This window comes from Pseudophryne corroboree, chromosome 1, assembly GCF_028390025.1.
Source record: "Pseudophryne corroboree isolate aPseCor3 chromosome 1, aPseCor3.hap2, whole genome shotgun sequence".
In the NCBI taxonomy this organism is placed as follows: domain Eukaryota; kingdom Metazoa; phylum Chordata; class Amphibia; order Anura; family Myobatrachidae; genus Pseudophryne; species Pseudophryne corroboree.
This window is the reverse complement of record NC_086444.1, coordinates 424,657,926-424,680,832: the sequence shown is the minus strand read 5'-3', so window position 1 is coordinate 424,680,832 and position 22,907 is coordinate 424,657,926. Positions and strand designations below refer to the sequence as shown.

The 22,907-nt window shown below is 48.5% G+C and overlaps 1 protein-coding gene across 6 annotated transcripts in view; it reads right to left on the bottom strand.

Moving 5' to 3' along the window:
* Positions 1–22,907, bottom strand: part of MORC2 (MORC family CW-type zinc finger 2) — a 343,405-nt gene that overhangs the window by 191,331 nt on the left and 129,167 nt on the right. The gene's annotated exons all lie outside the window — the stretch shown is intronic.

The window sequence follows — 22,907 nt, the reverse complement described above, 5'->3', positions numbered from 1 at the left end:
GGATGGGCGCCCAGCATCCACTACGGACTATGAGAAATAGATTTATCGGTAAGTAAAATCTTATTTTCTCTAACGTCCTAGTGGATGCTGGGGACTCCGTCAGGACCATGGGGATTATACCAAAGCTCCCAAACGGGCGGGAGAGTGCGGATGACTCTGCAGCACCGAATGAGAGAACTCCAGGTCCTCCTCAGCCAGGGTATCAAATTTGTAGAATTTAGCAAACGTGTTTGCCCCTGACCAAGTTGCAGCTCGGCAAAGTTGTAAAGCCGAGACCCCTCGGGCAGCCGCCCAAGATGAGCCCACCTTCCTTGTGGAATGGGCATTTACAGATTTTGGCTGTGGCAGGCCTGCCACAGAATGTGCAAGCTGAATTGTACTACAAATCCAACGAGCAATAGTCTGCTTAGAAGCAGGAGCACCCAGCTTTTTGGGTGCCTACAATATAAACAGCAAGTCAGACTTTCTGACTCCAGCCGTCCTGGAATTATATATATATATATATTTTCAGGGCCCTGACAACGTCTAGCAAATTGGAGTCCTCCAAGTCCCTAGTAGCCGCAGGCACCACAATAGGTTGTTTCAGGTGAAACGCTGACACCACCTTAGGAAGAAACTGGGGACGAGTCCGCAGTTCTGCCCTGTCCCGAATGGAAAATCAAATATGGGCTTTTGTAAGACAAAGCCGCCAATTTTGACAATCGCCTGGCCGAGGCCAGGGCCAACAGCATGGTCACTTTCCATGTGAGATATTTCAAATCCACAGATTTGAGTGGTTCAAACCAATATGATTTGAGGAATCCCAACACTACGTTGAGATCCCATGGTGCCACTGGAGGCACACAAGGGCTGTATATGCAATACTCCCTTGACAAACGTCTGGACTTCAGGAACTGAAGCCAATTCTTTCTGGAAGAAAATCTATAGGGCCGAAACTTGAACCTTAATGGACCCCAATTTGAGGCTCATAGACACTCCTGTTTGCAGGAAGTGCAGAAATCGACCTAGTTGAAATTTTTTCGTGGGGCCTTCCTGGCCTCACCCACGCAACATATTTTTACCACATGTGGTGATAACGTTGTGCGGTCACCTCCTTCCTGGCTTTGACCAGGGTAGGTATGACCTCTTCCGGAATGCCTTTTCCCTTAGGATCCGGCGTTCAAACCGCCATGCCGTCAAACGCAGTCGCGGTAAGTCTTGGAACAGACAAGGTCCCTGCTGGAGCAGGTCCTTTCTTAAAGGCCGATGCCACGGTTCCTCTTGGAACAGACATGGTACTTGCTGAAAGCAAATCCCTTCTTAGCTCCCGAGGCCATTAGTCCTCTGTGAGCATCTCTTGAAGTTCCGGTTACCAAGTCCCTCTTGGCCAATCCGGAGCCACGAGTATAGTTCTTACTCCTCTATGTCTTATAATTCTCAATACCTTGGTTATGAGAAGCAGAGGAGGGAACACATACACCGACTGTTACACCCACGGTGTTACCAGGACGTCCACAGCTATCGCCTGAAGGTCTCGTGACCTGGCGCAATACCTGTCCCATTTTTTGTTCGGGCGGGACGCCATCATGTCCACCTTTGGTCTTTCCCAACGGTTCACAATCATGCGGAAAACTTCCCGATGAAGTTCCCACTCTCCCGGGTGGAGGTCGTGCCTGCTGAGGAAGTCTGCTTCCCAGTCGTCCACTCCCGGAATGAACACTGCTGACAGTGCTATCACATGATTTTCCGCCTAGCGAAAAATCCTTGCAGTTTTGCCACTGCCCTCCTGCTTCTTGTGCCGCCCTTTCTGTTTACGTGGGCGACTGCCGTGATGTTATCCCACTGGATCAATACCGGCTGACCTTGAAGCAGAGGTCTTGCTAAGCTTAGAGCATTATAAATTTGCTCTTAGCTCCAGTATATTTATGTGGAGAGAATTCTCCAGACCTGATCACACTCCTTGTGTGACTGCTCCCCAGCCTCTCAGGCTGGCCTCCGTGGTCACGAGCATCCAATCCTGAATGCCGAATCTGCGGCCCTCTAGAAGATGAGCACTCTGTAATCACCACAGGAGAGACACCCTTGTCCTTGGATATAGGGTTATCCGCTGATGCATCTGAAGATGCGATCCGGACCATTTGTCCAGCAGATCCCACTGAAGAGTTCTTGCGTGAAATCTGCCGAATGGAAGCGCTTCGTAATAAGCCACCATTTTTACCAGGACTCTTGTGCAATGATGCACTGACACTTTTCCTGGTTTTAGGAGGATCCCGATTAGCTCGGATAACTCCCTGGCTTTCTCCTCTGGGAGAAACACCTTTTCCTGGACTGTGTCCAGAATCATCCCTAGGACCAGCAGACGTGTCGTCGGAACAACTGCGGTTTTGGAATATTTAGAATCCACCCGTGCTGTTGTAGAACTACTTGAGATAGTGCTACTCCGACCTCCAACTGTTCTCTGGACCTTGTTCTTATCAGGAGGTCGTCCATTTTCTTTGAAGACGAATCCTCCTTTCGGTCATTACCTTGGTAAGGACCCGGGATGCCTTGGACAATCCAACGGCATCGTCTTGAAACTGATAGTGACAGTTCTGTACCACGAACCTGAGGTACCCTTGGTGAGAAAAGGCAAATTTTGGGACATGGAGGTAAGCATCCCTGATGTCCCGGGACACCATATAGTCCCCTTGTTCTTTGCTATCACTGCTCTGAGTGACTCCATCTGGATTTGAACCCTTGTAAGTGTTCAAATTTTTCAGATTTAGAATAGGTCTCACCTAGCCTTCAGTACCACCATATAGTGTGGAGTAATACCCCTTTCCTTGTTGTCGGAGGGGTAATTTTATTATCACCTGCTGGGAATACAGCTTGTGAATTGTTTTCAATACTGCCTCCCTGTCGGAGGGAGACATTGGTACAGCAGACTACAGGAACCTGCGAGGGGGGAAACCTCTCGACATTCCAATCTGTACCCCTTGGATACTACTTGTAGGATCCAGGGGTCCTGTACGGTCCCAGCGTCATGCTGAGAACTTGGTAGAAGCGGTGGAGGGCTTCTGTTCCTGGGAATGGGCTGCCTGCTGCAGTCTTCTTCCCTTTCCTCTATCCCTGGGCAGATATGACTCTTATAGGGACGAAAGGACTGAGGCTGAAAAGACGGTGTCTTTTTCTGCAGAGATGTGACTTAGGGTAAAAAACGGTGGATTTTCCAGCAGTTGCCCTGGCCACCAGGTCCCATGGACCGACCCCAAATAACTCCTCCCCTTTATACGGCAATACATCTTTGTGCCGTTTGGAATCTGCATCACCTGACCACTGTCGTGTCCATAAACATCTTCTTGCAGATATGGACATCGCATTTACTCTTGATGCCAGAGTGCAAATATCCCTCTGCGCATCTCGCATATATAGAAATGCATCCTTTAAATGCTCTATAGTCAATAAAATACTGTCCCTGTCAAAGGTATCAATATTTTTAGTCAGGGAATCCGACCAAGCCACCTCAGCTCTGCACATCCAGGCTGAGGCGATCGCTGGTCGCAGTATAACACCAGCATGTGTGTGTATACTTTTTAGGATATTTTTCAGCCTCCTATCAGCTGGCTCCTTAAGTACGGCCCTATCCGTAGATGGTACCGCCACTTGTTCTGATAAGCGTGTGAGCGCCTTATCCACCCTGAGGGGTGTTTCCCACCGCGCCTTAACTTCTGGCGGGAAAAGGTATACCGCCAATAATTTTCTATCGGGGGAAACCCACGCATCATCACACACTTCATTTAATTTATCTGATTCAGGAAAAACTACAGGTAGTTTTTTCACCTCACATATAATACCCTTTTTTGTGGTACTTGGAGTATCAGAAATATGTAACACCTCCTTCATTGCCCTTAACGTGTGGCCCTAAAAGAAAATACGTTTGTTTCTTCACCGTCGACACTGAAATCAGTGTCCGTGTCTGGGTCTGTGTCGACCGACTGAGGTAAATGGGCATTTTACAGCCCCTGACTGTGTTTGAGACGCCTGGACAGATACTAATTTGTTCGCCGGCCCTCTCATGTCGTCAAACGGCTTGCAGCGTGTTGACATTGTCACGTAATTTCCATAAATAAGCCATCCATTCCGGTGTCGACTCCCTAGAGAGTGACATCACCATTACAGGCAATTTGCTCCGCCTCCTCACCAATATTTTCCTCATACATGTCGACACACACGTACCGACATACAGCACACACATAGGGAATGCTCTGATAGAGGACAGGACCCACTAGCCCTTTGGGGAGACAGAGGGAGAGTTTGCCAGCACACACCAAAACGCTATAATTATCCAGGGACAACCTTTATATAAGTGTTCCTCCCTTATAGCATTTTAATATATATACATATCGCCAAATCAGTGCCCCCCCTCTCTGTTTTAACCCTGTTTCTGTAGTGCAGTGCAAGGGAGAGCATGGGAGCCTTCCCACCAGCCTTTCTGTGAGGGAAAATGGCGCTGTGTGCTGAGGAGAATAGGCCCCGCCCCCTTTTCGGCGGGCTTCTTCTCCGGAGTTTTAGATATCTGGCAGGGGTTAAATACATCCATATAGCCTCAAGGGCTATATGTGATGTATTTTTCGCCATACAGGTATTATACATTGCTGCCCAGGGCGCCCCCCCCCCCCAGCGCCCTGCACCCTCCGTGACCGCTGTGTGAAGTGTGCTGACAACAATGGCGCACAGCTGCAGTGCTGTGCACTACCTGATGAAGACTGAGAGTCTTCTGCCGCCTGGTCCTGGACCTCTTCATCTTCAGCGTCTGCAAGGGGGGTCGGCGGCGCGGCTCCGGGACGAACCCCAGGGCGAGCCCTGTGTTCCGACTCCCTCTGGAGCTATGTCCAGTAGCCTAAGAATCCAATCCATCCTGCACGCAGGTGAGTTGAAAATCTCTCCCCTAAGTCCCTCGATGCAGTGAGCCTGTTGCCAGCAGGACTCACTGAAAATAAAGAACCTAAAAACTTTTTCTAAGTAACTCTTTAAGAGAGCCACCTAGATTGCACCCTTCTCGGCCGGGCACAAAAACCTAACTGAGGCTTGGAGGAGGGTCATAGGGGGAGGAGCCAGTACACACCATGTGATCCTAAAAGCTTGCTTTTGTGCCCTGTCTCCTGCGGAGCCGCTATTCCCCATGGTCCTGACGGAGTCCCCAGCATCCACTAGGACGTTAGAGAAATAAGAATCACCGAGTGTATAAACACTCTTTGGCGAGAGAGGAAGTATCTGATTCTGTCCTGAAGTTTCAAGGCCTTCTCTGGAGGCAAGAACAAATGTTAGTTGTGTGTGTCCAATAATGCCCCCAGGTGCACCATGCTCTGAGCAGGGACCAGTGAGTATTTCTTCCAGTTGATGAGCCACCCGTGGGCTTGCAGGAATTGGAAAGTCCGTTCCAGATGACGGAGGAGAACCTCTGGGGAGTTTACCTGGATCTACAAGTCGTCCAGATACGGCAGGATCCCGATACCCTGATGGCGGAAAATGGGCGTCATGACCTTGGTGAAGATCCGAGGAGCCGTGGTCAGTCCGAAAGGCAAGGCTTGGAACTGATAATGAAGGTTGCCAATAGCAAACCGTAGATATTGCTGATGCGACATGGCAATAGGTATGTGTAGGTAAGCATTCTGTGTTTCCAGGGATACCATATAGTACCTGGGTTCCAAAGCCAGTACAATAGAGCGCAGAGTTTCCATACGGAATTTGGACACCCTCACAAAGATTTTTTTCAAAGATTTGAGGTTGAGTATAGATCAGGAGGATCCATTTGGCTTCGGAACTAGAAACAGCGTTGAATAGTATCCCCTGCCTCTCTGAGACAGACGCATTATCACTTCTGTATCCAGGAGAGATTGGACAACCAAATGTAGAGTTTGTGCTTTTAACGGATCTGAAGGGATAACCGTTGTGCAAAACTGGCAAGGGGGACGTCTCTTGAAAGAGATCGCGTACCTGTGAGACCACTTCCTGCACCCAGGCATTCAAAGTAGTCTTAAACCATACCTGGGCGAACTGCAGAAGTCGGCCTCCCACCCAGGGGTCCGCCAGGGGGAGGCCCACCCCATCATGCAGCAGGCTTATCAGGTTTGGAAGCAGGCCGACGGGCGGCCCAAGAACGTTTAGGTTTGGCCTTACAGAACTTGGAAGTGCGAGCCTGTCTCGGGTACGCCTGACCCTTCGCTTTACTTGGAGGTCGAAAGGAACAAAAAGGAACCGAAGGATTAGTACTTCGGAGAAACGCAGTCTTGGCCGACGCCAAGTCGGTCACAATTTTGTTCAGATCATCTCCAAATAGCATATTTCAGTTAAAAGGGAGTACCACCAAGGTCTTCTTAGAGTCCAGGTCCACCGACCAGGACCATAACCACAGAATCCGGCGAGCCAGGACAGACGAAGTAGATGCCTTGGCCGCCATAACGCCTGCATCAGAGGCTGCCTCCTGAATATAGTGGGAGGCTGTGGTAATATAGGACAGATATTGTCTGGCAGTGTCAGAAAAATTCAGGAGGTAGCTCTTCCTCAATTGCTTGAACCCATGCTTCAATACCTTTTGCAGCCCAAGAGGCTGCCATAGTGGGTCTATGTACAGCACCTGTAAGAGTGCAAATAGACTTCAAGCAACCCTCCACACGCTTACCCGTCGGTTCCTTCAAAGAGGTGACAGGCAGAGTAGATGACACCACAAGACGGGCTACACGTGAGTCCACTGCTGGCGGGGTTTCCCGCTTGTTACTCAACTCCGCAGAGATAGGATAACAAGCTAGCATCTTTCTTTCTTTCCTGGAGAAGACCAGGATTCCTGACGTATGTCAATTAAATGGTCAGAAAGTGTTAAGACTAATTTAGTAACCTTCTGACGTTTGAACTTATCAGGTTTCTTAGACGTATCAAGAGGGTCAATCTCATCATCAATCTGAAGAATCAGCTTGATAGCCTCCACTAGGTCAGGAATATTAACCTGTGTTGTAGAATCTTCATCATAAGCAGCAGTATCAGCATCTGATGGATTAGTATATTCCCCATCCGAATCGGAAGAATCATTCCGAAATATTAGTGGATTGTGAGGAAGAAATTGCTCGCTTAAATGACCCTTTGGTCCCAGTAGGGCCAGGGTTAAGTTTTTGTTTAACCAAGGACTGATTTAATTGCTGTAACTGGGTTGACAGAGTATCTGCCCATAGCGGATTAACTACAGGGACAATATGTGGCTGTAATGTAACAGGAGGTTCCACAGGCTGCGTTAAGTCTTGTTACAAGCGTAGTCAGCATATTTGAAAATGCAGCCCAAGGTGGAATGGCAACAGGTGCTGCGGGCTGACTAGGAAGTGCAGAACACCCAGTACCTGGACCCTCAGCAGAAATCATTTCCTCAGGTAAATCCGTGTCGCCAGCACTGCATGATGCAGGAGCGTCTGCGGATTTCCCGCCCTGTGCAGCAGACATTATTGGGAATGTAGCCTTAGGGTGTATCAGTATAATATAGCCAGACAAACACAAATCCTGACAAAAAAAACCCTAAGATATGCGACTGTAATTGCAGAGCACAAACAGAGAATTTAAGTGGTATGAGGTGACTGAAACACAGTGAAAAATACAAAATAAGATTTTACTTACCGATAAATCTATTTCTCGTAGTCCGTAGTGGATGCTGGGACTCCGTCAGGACCATGGGGAATAGCGGCTCCGCAGGAGACAGGGCACAAAATTTAAAAGTTTGACCACTAGGTGGTGTGTACTGGCTCCTCCCCCTATGACCCTCCTCCAAGCCTCAGTTAGGATACTGTGCCCGGACGAGCGTACACAATAAGGAAGGATTTTGAATCCCGGGTAAGACTCATACCAGCCACACCAATCACACCGTACAACTTGTGATCTGAACCCAGTTAACAGTATGACAAACGTAGGAGCCTCTGAACAGACGGCTCACAACAATAACAACCCGATTTTTTTGTAACAATAACTATGTACAAGTATTGCAGACAATCCGCACTTGGGATGGGCGCCCAGCATCCACTACGGACTACGAGAAATAGATTTATCGGTAAGTAAAATCTTATTTTCTCTGACGTCCTAGTGGATGCTGGGACTCCGTCAGGACCATGGGGATTATACCAAAGCTCCCAAACGGGCAGGAGAGTGCGGATGACTCTGCAGCACCGAATAAGAGAACTCCAGGTCCTCCTTAGCCAGGGTATCAAATTTGTAGAATTTTACAAACGTGTTCTCCCCTGACCACGTAGCTGCTCGGCAGAGTTGTAATGCCGAGACCCCTCGGGCAGCCGCCCAAGATGAGCCCACCTTCCTTGTGGAATGGGCCTTGACAGATTGAGGCTGTGGCAGGCCTGCCACAGAATGTGCAAGTTGAATTGTGCTACAAATCCAACGAGCAATCGTCTGCTTAGAAGCAGGAGCACCCAGCTTGTTGGGTGCATACAGTATAAACAGCGAGTCAGATTTTCTGACTCCAGCCGTCCTTGAAATATATATTTTCAATGCTCTGACAACGTCCAGCAACTTGGAATCCTCCAAATCGCTAGTAGCCGCAGGCACCACAATAGGCTAGTTCAGGTGAAACGCTGAAACCACCTTAGGCAGAAAGTGAGGACGCGTCCGCAGTTCTGCCCTGTCCGAATGGAAAATCAGATATGGGCTTTTATACGATAAAGCCGCCAATTCTGACACTCTCCTGGCTGAAGCCAGGGCCAGTAGCATGGTTACTTTCCATGTAAGATATTTCAAATCCACCGATTTGAGTGGCTCAAACCAATGGGATTTGAGAAAATCCAAAACTACATTAAGATCCCACGGTGCCACTGGGGGCACAACCGGGGGCTGTATATGTAGTACTCCTTTTACAAAAGTCTGGACTTCAGGAACTGAAGCCAATTCTTTCTGGAAGAAAATCGACAGGGCCGAAATTTGAACCTTAATGGACCCTAATTTGAGGCCCATAGACAATCCTGTTTGCAGGAAATGTAGGAATCGACCCAGTTGAAATTCCTCCGTCGGGGCCTTCCTGGCCTCACACCACGCAACATATTTTCTCCAAATGCGGTGATAATGTTGTGCAGTCACCTCCTTCCTGGCTTTTACCAGGGTAGGGATGACCTCTTCCGGAATGCCTTTTTCCCTTAGGATTCGGCGTTCAACCGCCATGCCGTCAAACGCAGCCGCGGTAAGTCTTGGAATAGACACGGTCCCTGCTGAAGCAGGTCCCGTCTTAGAGGTAGAGGCCACGGATCTTCCGTGAGCATCTCCTGAAGTTCCGGGTACCAAGTTCTTCTTGGCCAATCCGGAGCCACGAGTATCGTTCTTACTCCCCTTTGCCGTATAATTCTCAGTACTTTTGGTATGAGAGGCAGAGGAGGAAACACATACACTGACTGGTACACCCATGGTGTTACCAGAGCGTCTACAGCTATTGCCTGAGGGTCTCTTGACCTGGCGCAATACCTGTCCAGTTTTTTGTTGAGGCGGGACGCCATCATGTCCACCATTGGTCTTTCCCAATGGACCACAATCATGTGGAAGACTTCTGGATGAAGTCCCCACTCTCCCGGGTGCAGATCGTGTCTGCTGAGGAAGTCTGCTTCCCAGTTGTCCACTCCCGGGATGAACACAGCTGACAGTGCTAACACATGATTTTCTGCCCAGCGGAGAATCCTTGCAGCTTCTGCCATTGCCCTCCTGCTTCTTGTGCCGCCCTGTCTGTTTACGTGGGCGACTGCCGTGATGTTGTCCGACTGAATCAACACCGGCTGACCCTGAAGCAGAGGTTTTGCCAGGCTTAGAGCATTGTAGATTGCTCTTAGCTCCAGTATATTTATGTGAAGAGACGTCTCCAGGCTTGACCACACGCCCTGGAAGTTTCTTCCCTGTGTGACCGCTCCCCAGCCTCTCAGGCTGGCATCCGTGGTCACTAGGACCCAGTTCTGTATGCCGAATCTGCGGCCCTCTAACAGATGAGCACTCTGCAACCACCATAGCAGAGACACTCTTGTCCTTGTGGACAATTTTATCTGCTGATGCATCTGCAGATGCGATCCGGACCATTTGTCCAGCAGATCCCACTGAAAAGTTCGTGCATGGAATCTGCCGAATGGAATCGCTTCGTAAGAAGCTACCATTTTTCCCAGGACTCTTGTGCATTGATGCACAGATACTTTTCCTGGTTTTAGGAGGTTCCTGACTAGATCGGATAACTCCCTGGCTTTCTCCTCCGGAAGAAATACCTTTTTCTGAACAGTGTCCAGAATCATCCCTAGGAACAACAGACGTGTCGTCGGGATCAGTTGGGATTTTGGAAAATTCAGAATCCACCCGTGTTGTTGGAGCACTACTTGGGTTAGTGCTACTCCGACCTCCAGCTGTTCTCTGGATCTTGCCCTTATCAGGAGATCGTCCAAGTAAGGGATAATTAAGACGCCTTCTCTTCGAAGAAGGATCATCATTTCGGCCATTACCTTGGTAAAGACCCGGGGTGCCGTGGACAATCCAAACGGCAGCGTCTGAAACTGATAATGACAGTTTTGGACCACTAACCTGAGGTACCCTTGGTGTAGGAGGGGTACCTTGACTATCACCTGCTGAGAATACAGCTTGTGAATGGCCTCCAATACCGTCGCCCTGTCGGAGGGAGACGTTGGCAAAGCAGACTTTAGGAAACGGCGAGGAGGGGACTTCTCGAATTCCAACCTGTAACCCTGAGATACTACCTGCAGGATCCAGGGGTCCACCTGCGAGTGAGCCCACTGTGCGCTGAAATGTTTGAGGCGACCCCCCACCGCCCCTGAGTCTGCTTGTAAGGTCCCAGCGTCATTCTGACGCCTTTGTAGAAGCCGGGGAGGGCTTCTGCTCCTGGGAAGGAGCTGCTTGTTGCAGTCTCTTACCCTTTCCTTTGCCTCGGGGCAAATAGGAATGTCCTTTTGCTCGTTTGTTCTTATAGGAACGAAAGGACTGCGGCTGAAAAGCCTGCGGCTTTTTCTGCTGGGAGGTGACCTGGGGTAAAAAGGTGGATTTTCCGGCTGTTGCCGTGGCCACCAGATCCGATAGACCGACCCCAAATAATTCCTCCCCCTTATACGGCAATACTTCCATATGTCGTTTGGAATCCGCATCACCTGACCACTGGCGCGTCCATAAACTTCTTCTGGCAGATATGGACATCGCACTTACTCTTGATGCCAGAGTGCAAATATCTCTCTGTGCATCTCGCATACAAAGAAATGCATCCTTTAACTGCTCTATAGTCAGTAAAATACAGTCCCTATCCAGGGTATCAATATTTTCAGACAGTGACTCCGACCAAGCCACGCCAGCACTGCACATCCAGGCTGAGGCGATTGCTGGTCTCAGTATAACACCCGTATGTGTGTATATACTTTTTAATGTATTCTCCAGCCTCCTATCAGCTGGATCCTTGAGGGCGGCCGTATCAGGAGACGGTAACGCCACTTGCTTTGATAAGCGTGTGAGCGCCTTATCCACCCTAGGCGGTGTTTCCCAGCGCGCCCTAACCTCTGGCGGGAAAGGGTATAATGCCAATAACTTCTTTGAAATTAGCAGTTTTCTATCTGGGGTAACCCACGCTTCATCACACACTTCATTCAGTTCCTCTGATTCAGGAAAAACTATCGGTAGTTTTTTCACACCCCACATAATACCCCTTTTTGTGGTACTTGCAGTATCAGAGATATGCAAAGCCTCCTTCATTGCCGTGATCATATAACGTGTGGCCCTACTGGAAAATACGTTTGTTTCTTCACCGTCGACACTGGATTCAGTGTGTCTGGGTCTGTGTCGACCGACTGAGGTAAAGGGCGTTTTACAGCCCCTGACGGTGTCTGAGAAGCCTGGACAGGTACTAACTGGTTTGCCGGCTGTCTCATGTCGTCAACCGACTTTTGTAGCGTGCTGACACTATCCCGTAATTCCATAAACAAAGCCATCCATTCTGGTGTCGACTCCCTAGGGGGTGACATCACCATTACAGGCAATTGCTCCGCCTCCACGCCAACATCGTCCTCATACATGTCGACACACACGTACCGACACACAGCAGACACACAGGGAATGCTCTGATAGAAGACAGGACCCCACTAGCCCTTTGGGGAGACAGAGGGAGAGTTTGCCAGCACACACCCAAGCGCTATAAATATATATAGGGACAACCTTAATAAGTGTGTTCCCTTTATAGCAGCTCAAATATTATAAATATCGCCAATAAGTGCCCCCCCCTCTCTGTTTTTACCCTGTTTCTGTAGTGCAGTGCAGGGGAGAGTCCTGGGAGCCTTCCTCGCAGCGGAGCTGGGCAGGAAAATGGCGCTGTGTGCTGAGGAGAATAGGCCCCGCCCCCTTTTCGGCGGGCTTCTTCTCCCGGTTTTTTTGGAACCTGGCAGGGGTTAAATACATCCATATAGCCCCAGGGGCTATATGTGATATATTTTAGCCAGAATAGGCATATTACATTGCTGCCCAGGGCGCCCCCCCCAGCGCCCTGCACCCTCAGTGACCGCTGGTGTGAAGTGTGCGGAGAGCAATGGCGCACAGCTGCAGTGCTGTGCGCTACCTCATGAAGACTGAGACGTCTTCTGCCGCCGGTTTCTGGACCTCTTCTCTATTCGGCATCTGCAAGGGGGTCGGCGGCGCGGCTCCGGTGACCCATCCAGGCTGTACCTGTGATCGTCCCTCTGGAGCTAGTGTCCAGTAGCCTAAGAAGCAAATCCATCCTGCACGCAGGTGAGTTCACTTCTTCTCCCCTAAGTCCCTCGTTGCAGTGAGCCTGTTGCCAGCAGGACTCACTGAAAATAAAAAACCTAACAAACTTTTTCTAAGCAGCTCTTTAGGAGAGCCACCTAGATTGCACCCTGCTCGGACGGGCACAAAAACCTAACTGAGGCTTGGAGGAGGGTCATAGGGGGAGGAGCCAGTACACACCACCTAGTGGTCAAACTTTTAAATTTTGTGCCCTGTCTCCTGCGGAGCCGCTATTCCCCATGGTCCTGACGGAGTCCCAGCATCCACTAGGACGTCAGAGAAAACAGTATATCCTGTGGAACACTATATAGTATGACACCCTGACGCAATTAGTTCCCCAGGGTTCAGAATACAGTGATAGCAATATGTGTGATACACAGAATAGAATCCACACAGCTGCTATAGGCACACACAGTCACAGGTACAATGCAGAAATTATTACATATAAACAATAAGACTGCACTGGACTAGTAATACTACATAGAGATATGTATGTATACAGATATAACAATGCACAGTAAACACTGGATGTATATCACAGAGTACTAAATATTCATATAGTAGTGCACTTGTTCTTAACTAATGCTGTCTAAACGACATGTAGAATACTTAAGTGTCCTGTAAATGCACAGTGTTGAGGAGACAAGCGGCTTTACAGAGGAGACAGTGTCCAGTAGTCCCAGGATCAGTACAGCTCTATAAAATGGCGCCCAAACGCTGACAAGGAGTGAGGAAGAGAGAGAGAGAGAGAGAGAGAGAGAGAGATGCAGCTCCAGGGTGGGAACACCTGCTGTAGATGGCGCCTGTAGCTGGGGGAGGGGCTACAGGTCAGCACCTTATATCCTCTGCTGGACTTCACCACCGGGTACTATGGAGCCTATAATAAACGGAATTTTAGTAAATCCGACCTGTGCTCCCTGCCCTGCCACAGTGTCCACGCCAGCGGCGCGGTCTGTCTCCTGGGACCGAGACCGGATCGCGATTTTAGCGGGTCCCACCTGGGAGACCTTCTTACCTCCTCCCTGAAGTGCGGCCACGCGAACCAGGAGAGCAGCAGAGGTGATGTGTGCCTGATGACCAGAGCGCCTCCGCTGCAAGTACCCAGCAACCAGGGTGCGGGAGTATGCAGCGCCACTGAGGGAGGTGATGGAGACGCAGCACAGAATGTCAGCATGACATACGCAACATCTAGTGCCTGTGCTGCGGCCCTTGAAGTCTTCTTTTCTTCTTAAAAAGCTCTTATTAGGGCTGCCTAGCGCAGTCCCACTTGTTAGCTGCCTGCACTGCAGGCACCAACTTACAAACTGAGCTCCAGTGCCTGGAGGTGGGGCTATAGAGGAGGCGGCGCAGTGCATCCTGGGAACAGTCAAAGCTTTAGCCTGTTGGTGCCTCGGATCAAGATCCAACTCTACACCCCAATGTTATTCCCTGTGGAATACCAGTGTACCCCGCTGCAGAAAAGGGAGAAGTGCTCAAGAATAAGTGACCTACTTATGAAACTACAGGTGTATACAGGGAATGTGTTTAGGAGACTTCTGCTATTCAACATCAATTGTGCTTCACAAGATTCCAGGCTCTGTTAATTTTTCAGCGCTGACATATGAACTACAAGCCTCAATTTAATATATAAGCACATCATAACTCTTACTACTTTGCGCATTAATTGAATCAACTTGTGGCAGTTACTCCAGGACAATTTCAGAAAGTGCAGCAATTAGGTACCCAGGGGTGTACTCCGGGTGACCGGCAATTACCCTTTCTATTATCGAGTGTTATACCTGGCAACCGGAATGTGCCGATGCTGGTGCCCCCACTGCAGTGAAGAGGACTGGCATATATACCAGAGATTATATTTTTCCTGCATCTGTCTTTCCGTGATATGGGCATTTCAGACAGGAACTGAGCAGCGTCAATTTAGATGTAACATTATTCCAGTTCTAAACATTATTAAATAACACAATTTTCAGTCCGGTTTCCACTTTTTATTTGGTTTGTTTTGCATTTGGTAGATCTCCAAGTAGAATGCAGTATTTTATATTTGTTTATACTTTTCTTATTTACCAGTAGTATAGCACAATTATTATTTTTTTATAGTACTTTAATAGCCCTCACTCTGTTCTCAGATCGGATAGGATAATTCAGGGCTGAAACCTCCATCATGTATTCTATACATTAAGTAATAAAGTGAGTTAAATTATGTCATAGCTATGTTGTAGCTACTTTCTATCCAGATATGCTGCACTTTTAAAATGTCAGATAGCCCCACAGCCTCCTCTCTTGCACCTTCACAGGATGTTTGGATCAGCTGGTCATATCACAATAGCATGACACAAGTTAAACTTGGGACGTTCTCTTAATAAAGTGAGTAAAACCCTTAAAGTGATAGATAATAAGAATTTACTTACCGATAATTCTATTTCTCGTAGTCCGTAGTGGATGCTGGGAACTCCGTAAGTACCATGGGGAACAGTGGCTCCGCAGGAGACTGGGCACAAAAGCAAAAGCTTTAGGACTACCTGGTGTGCACTGGCTCCTCCCCCATGACCCTCCTCCAAGCCCCAGCTAGGATACTGTGCCCGGACGAGCATACACAATAAGGAAGGATATTGAATCCCGGGTAAGACTCATACCAGCCACACCAATCACACCGTACAACCTGTGATCTGAACCCAGTTAACAGCATGATAACAGAGGAGCCTCTGAAAAGATGGCTCACAACAATAATAACCCGATTTTTGTAACAATAACTATGTACAAGTATTGCAGACAATCCGCACTTGGGATGGGCGCCCAGCATCCACTACGGACTACGAGAAATAGAATTATCGGTAAGTAAATTCTTATTTTCTCTGATGTCCTAGTGGATGCTGGGAACTCCGTAAGGACCATGGGGATTATACCAAAGCTCCCTAACGGGCGGGAGAGTGCGGATGACTCTGCAGCACCGAATGAGAGAACTCCAGGTCCTCCTCAGCCAGGGTATCAAATTTGTAGAATTTAGCAAACGTGTTTGCCCCTGACCAAGTAGCTGCTCGGCAAAGTTGTAAAGCCGAGACCCCTCGGGCAGCCGCCCAAGATGAGCCCACTTTCCTTGTGGAATGGGCTTTTACAGATTTTGGCTGTGGCAGGCCTGCCACAGAATGTGCAAGCTGAATTGTACTACAAATCCAACGAGCAATAGTCTGCTTAGAAGCAGGAGCACCCAGCTTGTTGGGTGCATACAGGATAAACAGCGAGTCAGATTTTCTGACTCCAGCCGTCCTGGAAACATATATTTTTAGGGCCCTGACTACGTCCAGCAACTTGGAGTCCTCCAAGTCCCTAGTAGCCGCAGGCACCACAATAGGCTGGTTCAAGTGAAATGCTGAAACCACCTTAGGGAGAAATTGAGGACGAGTCCTCAATTCTGCCCTGTCCGTATGAAAAATTAGGTAAGGGCTTTTATAGGATAAAGCCGCCAATTCTGAGACACGCCTGGCTGAAGCCAGCGCTAACAGCATTACCACCTTCCATGTGAGATATTTTAAGTCCACAGTGGAAAGTGGTTCAAACCAATGTGATTTTAGGAATCCCAAAACTACATTGAGATCCCAAGGTGCCACTGGAGGCACAAAAGGAGGTTGTATATGCAGTACCCCCTTGACAAACGTCTGTATTTCAGGAACTGAAGCTAGTTCTTTTTGGAAGAAAATCGACAGGGCATGATTTTCTGCCCAGCGAAGAATCCTTGCAACTTCTGTCATTGCCCTCCTGCTTCTTGTGCCGCCCTGTCTGTTTACGTGGGCGACTGCCGTGATGTTGTCCGACTGGATCAGCACCGGCTGACCTTGAAGCAGAGGTCTTGCTAGGCTCAGAGCATTGTAGATGGCTCTTAGCTCCAGGATATTTATGTGAAGTGATGTCTCCAGGCTTGACCACAAGCCCTGGAAATTTCTTCCCTGTGTGACTGCTCCCCAGCCTCTCAGGCTGGCATCCGTGGTCACCAGGACCCAGTCCTGAATGCCGAATCTGCGGCCCTCTAGAAGATGAGCACTCTGCAACCACCACAGGAGAGACACTCTTGTCCTTGGAGACAAGGTTATCCGCTGATGCATCTGAAGATGCGACCCGGACCATTTGTCTAGCAGATCCCACTGGAAGGTTCTTGCGTGGAATCTGCCGAATGGGATTGCTTCGTAAGAAGCCACCATTTTTCCCAGTACCCTTGTGCATTGATGCACTGAGACTTGGCCTGGTTTTAGGAGCTTTCTGACTAGTTCGGATAACTCCCTGGCTTTCTCCTCCGGGAGAAACACCTTTTTCTGGACTGTGTCCAGGATCATCCCTAGGAATAGAAGTCGTGTCGTCGGGATCAGCTGCGATTTTGGAATATTGAGAATCCAACCGTGCTGGCGCAGCACTATCTGAGATAGTGCTACCACGACTTCCAACTGTTCCCTGGATCTTGCCCTTATCAGGAGATCGTCCAAGTAAGGGATAACTAAAACTCCCTTCCTTCGAAGGAGTATCATCATTTCGGCCATTACCTTGGTAAAGACCCGGGGTGCCGTGGACAATCCAAACGGCAGCGTCTGAAACGGATAGTGACAGTTCTGTACCACAAACCTGAGGTACCCTTGGTGAGAAGGGTAAATTGGGACGTGTAGGTAAGCATCTTTGATGTCCAGAGACACCATATAGTCCCCTTCTTCCAGGTTTGCAATCACTGCTCTGAGTGACTCCATCTTGAATTTGAACCTTTGTATGTAAGTGTTCAAGGATTTCAGGTTTAAAATTGGTCTCACCGAGCCGTCCGGCTTCGGTACCACAAATAGTGTGGAATAGTACCCCTTTCCCTGTTGTAGGAGGGGTACCTTGATTATCACCTGCTGGGAATACAGCTTGTGAATGGCTTCCAATACTGCCTCCCTGTCTGAGGGAGACGTCGGTAAAGCAGACTTTAGAAAACGGCGAGGGGGAGACGTCTCGAATTCCAATTTGTACCCCTGAGATACCACCTGAAGGATCCAGGGGTCCACTTGCGAGTGGGCCCACTGCGCACTGAACTTCTTGAGACGGGCCCCCACCGTGCCTGAGTCCGCTTGTAAAGCCCCAGCGTCATGCTGAGGACTTTGCGGAGGCGGGAGAGGGCTTTTGTTCCTGAGAACTGGCTGTTTGTTGCAGCCTTTTTCCTCTCCCTCTGCCACGGGGCAGAAATGAGGCGCCTTTTGCCCGCTTGCCCTTATGGGGCCGAAAGGACTGCGCCTGATAATATGGCGTCTTCTTAGGTTAAGAAGCTACCTGGGGTAAAAATGTGGATTTTCCAGCAGTTGCCGTGGCTACCAGGTCTGATAGACCTACCCCAAATAACTCCTCCCCCTTATAAGACAATACTTCCATGTGCCTTTTAGAATCCGCATCACCTGACCACTGCCGCGTCCATAAACCTCTTCTTGCAGAAATGGACAGCGCGCTAACTCTTGATGCCAGTCGGCAAATATCCCTCTGTGCATCACGCATATATAGAAATGCATCCTTCAAATGCTCTATAGTCAATAATATACTGTCCCTATCAAGGGTATCAATATTTTCAGTCAGGGAATCCGACCACGCCACGCCCGCACTGCACATCCAGGCTGAGGCTATTGCTGGTCGCAGTATAACACCCGTGTGAGAGTATATACATTTTAGGATATTCTCCAGCTTTCTATCGGCAGGTTCCTTTAGGGCGGCCGTATCAGGAGAGGGTAGTGCTACCTGTTTAGACAAGCGTGTGAGCGCTTTATCCACCCTAGGGGGTGTTTCCCAACGTGCCCTATCCTCTGGCGGGAAAGGGTACGATGCCAATTACCTTTTAGGAATTATCAGTTTTTTTATCGGGGGAAACCCACGCCTCATCACACACTTCATTTAATTCCTCGGATACAGGAAAAACTACAGGCAGTTTTTTCTCACCAAACATAATACCCTTCTTAGTGGTACTTGTATTATCAGATATATGCAATACATTTTTCATTGCTTCAATCATGTAACGTGTGGCCCTAGTGGAAGTCACGTTTGTCTCCTCATCGTCGACACTGGAGTCAGTATCCGTGTCTGTGTCTGCCATTTGAGGTAACGGGCGTTTTAAAGCCCCTGATGGCGTTTGAGACCCCTGGACAGGCACAAGCTGATTAGCCGGCTGTCTCATGTCGTCAACTGTCTGTCGAAAGGAGCTGACACTGTCACGCAGTTCCTTCCATAAGCTCATCCACTCAGGTGTCGACTCCCTAGGGGGTGATAACTCTATAATAGGCAATTGCTCCGCTTCCATCTCATTTTCCTCCTCAAACATGTCGACACAATCGTACCGACACACCGCACACACACAGGGAATGCTCTGATAGAGGACAGGACCCCACTAGCCCTTTGGGGAGACAGAGGGAGAGTATGCCAGCACACACCAGAGCGCTATATATATATATATATATATATATACAGGAATACCACTATCAAGTGTGCTTTTCCTTTATAGCTGCTGTTAATATAAAACTGCGCCAAATTAGTGCCCCCCCTCTCTTTTTTACCCTTTTCTGTAGTGCAGGACTGCAGGGGAGAGTCAGGGAGACGTCCTTCCAGCGGAGCTGTGATGGAAAATGGCGCCCGTGTGCTGAGGAGATAGGCTCCGCCCCCTTCTCGGCGGCCTTTTCTCCCGCTTTTTTTGTAATTCTGGCAGGGGTTAAAATACACCCATATAGCCCTGGGGGTTATATGTGGTGTATTTATGCCAGCCAAGGTGTTTTACATTGCTGCTCAGGGCGCCCCCCCCTAGCGCCCTGCACCCTCAGTGACCGGAGTGTGAAGTGTGCCTGAGTAACAATGGCGCACAGCTGCAGTGCTGTGCGCTACCTTGTTGAAGACTGATGTCTTCTGCCGCCGATTTTTCCGGACCTTTTCTTGCTTCTGGCTCTGTAAGGGGGGCCGGCGGCGCGGCTCCGGGACCGAGCTCCGAGGCTGGGCCTGTGTTCGGTCCCTCTAGAGCTAATGGTGTCCAGTAGCCTAAGAAGCCCAATCCACTCTGCACGCAGGTGAGTTCGCTTCTTCTCCCCTTAGTCCCTCGATGCAGTGAGCCTGTTGCCAGCAGGTCTCACTGAAAATAAAAAACCTAAAACTAAACTTTTCACTAAGAAGCTCAGGAGAGCCCCTAGTGTGCACCCTTCTCGGCCGGGCACAAAAATCTAACTGGGGCTTGGAGTAGGGTCATGGGGGGAGGAGCCAGTGCACACCAGGTAGTCCTAAAGCTTTTGCTTTTGTGCCCAGTCTCCTGCGGAGCCGCTGTTCCCCATGGTCCTTACGGAGTTCCCAGCATCCACTAGGACGTCAGAGAAAAGACATTGTTCCAAGAAAAAAACTATGAAGGAAAGGGGAGAGGGTCATCTCCCTCGTCACCAGCCAACCCCTGTATTTGAATGTCTCAAAAGATACACTCGAAACTGGTAAATAGCCCTCCCTGAGTGTTGTACTGTACCTGTGTGCAACAGGGGAGTAAAAGGCAGAGACTTGACGCAGAATCCTTGCAGCGGGAAAGAATTGTAGAAATCCAACAACTCACTCCAGTGGGAAACATCCATGGTGCTGGGCTGACTATCAACCGTGCCTTGACACACTGGTAAAGGACCATCAGCCTAAGCAGCTGGGAACAGCAAGATTTGTTGTGAAGAAAGATGTGGCAGTACAGCCCAGCAAAGGCGGAGTACCCATAAGTGAATCTTCACACCCCACTGGTGCTGGTAAGAGCAAGACTTCATACGCTAAACAGCATGCAGACTAAGATACTGTCAGAGTGGAGGACACTTCAGCATGTTGATACTTAACAGCATTTCTATAGATGTTGTAGATATAGTTTTTGTGGAGATGATAACGGACGTTCAGAGGCAAGTCCTTACTCTGGTCCATTACAAGCAAAGTTACTAAACAGGAAGGTCCCTTACTTCAAAGCGATTCCAAGACGTATCAACTGGAGCTTCTTGTCAGCTGATCTTGATCGAATCCCCACTAGGCAAATCAAATGTTCCAACTGTCAGAGACAATTATGTCAGTTTTTGCTTTGTTACTCAGCTGACATAACCTTGGCTAAGGTCCGAACCAGCGAAAGCCTGTGAGGATGGAGTGATGTTTGGAGACTGCAGGATTCTGGTTTCAGGCTTCTTATATACAATTTAGATTTAAAGGCAGTTATTTGGGCTGTGCTTCAGGCACAATCCTGCATTGGCGGGAGGCCTTTGGATCTAACTGAGTAATGCAACAGCTGTGGTGTACACGAACCACGAGAGACCAGTAGCTAAATAGCCACGGAGGAAGCAGCAAATATCTTTCACTGTGCGGAAAAGAATGTGCCAATGATATCCGCAGGATATAAAACTCATGCCTCCCTATGGAACGACAAAATGCCACTCTGTATCGCACGCCAGTGATAAAGAAACAGTTCAGGTGTCCCAGGATACAGAAACTGCCCCATGGCCGTAACAAATTGTGCTAAAAATGGCTAAAGCCTATGGGGTTCTGATCACTCCAGTTGCCATGGAGTGCTCCATATCCAACCCAAGCTGTCCCATGATATAGAAAAGACATACAGGTATGCATGAATAATAGCTATTAATTTCATTCGTTTTCAGGAGGAATGAAGCATTGTTTCAATGAGCTGTAAAGGTTCCATAGCATCTAGCCACGTTATGTTCAACAGATTTCCAGTTTTTGAATCTACGGATAGTGACCATAGTCATCCTCTCACAGTCTGATGTTGTTGATAAGATATTAGTAGCTTGAGCTTCGCTCTGCATCAAATGCAATTACAATGCCAAACTTCTCAAGCAATGGCAAGGTTTCATATTGATCAGATTGTATTTTAGATTTAGTTACCTCTTTTTGGTTAGATTACATTGTGTTGAAATTATGATTTAAATGATTCTCTCAGAAGCTACCCATGCATGGGTACCATGAACAATAAAAACTCTCCTCTGGTATCCAACCTTCAAGCGTTCCCTGAAACTCTCCTCTTCAGGCAAGCTTATCAGATTCCGTAACCACCCACATAACCTTCAGAAACTTTCCTATCCAATTACATAGGAAATCATACAGCCCACCAAGAACCTTTGCAATCTAGTGGACAACTATGCAATAGATAGTACATATCCTTGTCTATCAATGCTTATTTCCCTTTAGATTGTAAGCATGCGAGCAGGGCCTTCCTACCCCTATGACTGTTATTACCTAGTTTCCAATTGTAAAGCACAACAGAAATTTCAGTGCTATATAAGAAACTGTTAATAAATAATCTCAGTTTGGCCTTTCAGCGTGACAGATACCACTTCTCGAACCTTTGGTTTCATTGGATTTTAGTTTTCAAACAGTATAATTTTTGCTGGAATTTCTTCTATCAGATGGGTCTATTTTGTAGCAGAGGCGCTTTAAGAGAGGGGGCCCATGTGCAGACTCCAATCAGGCCCCCTTCTCTCCAATGATGCTGCCAAAGTCTACTGCACGTGCACTTGTCTCCGGAAACAAGGCGCCCTTGTCACGTTCTCAGGGACATCTCTATTGCGCATAAGCAAATCACAGGAAAATGGCAGAGGTGCCCATTTTCCCAGTGATTTGCAGCTCTGCAGCCAGCGCCGACCAGACGGAAAGGTAAGTATAATTAAATGGGTGCAGGGTGTACGTTGTATATGCCTACTGAACCCAGAGGCCCATTATAGATACGACAGTGTCTTTTAGATAGGACCCCATTTCTGGGCAGGCCGTCCAACACACCAGACCTTCATTTAACCAAAAGTCAGTATCTGTTTTCTGCTTAACAAAAAAAGTGAGATTCCTGCTATGGGCCAGGATCTGGCTTCCAGCAATGGCATTTATTTGTTGTTGTTGTAGTTTTTCAAAACTTGGCTATGTGGAAAAATCTGCTGCTTTGCGACAGACAGCTTCCTGGTGCTTTACGGTGAAGTTAGCCATCTATCGGTCGATGGCCAGGTGGAGCACAGTTATGGCAAGCATATGTTTTAGAAGGGCCCCTCATTCCCGATAGACTGATGGTTCATTCTACTAAATCAGGGAACGCTTCTTGTGCGCAACGACACATTGCCTTTGTAGAGCAGCTGTGCAAAGGGAACACATGTTTATCTATTCATACATTT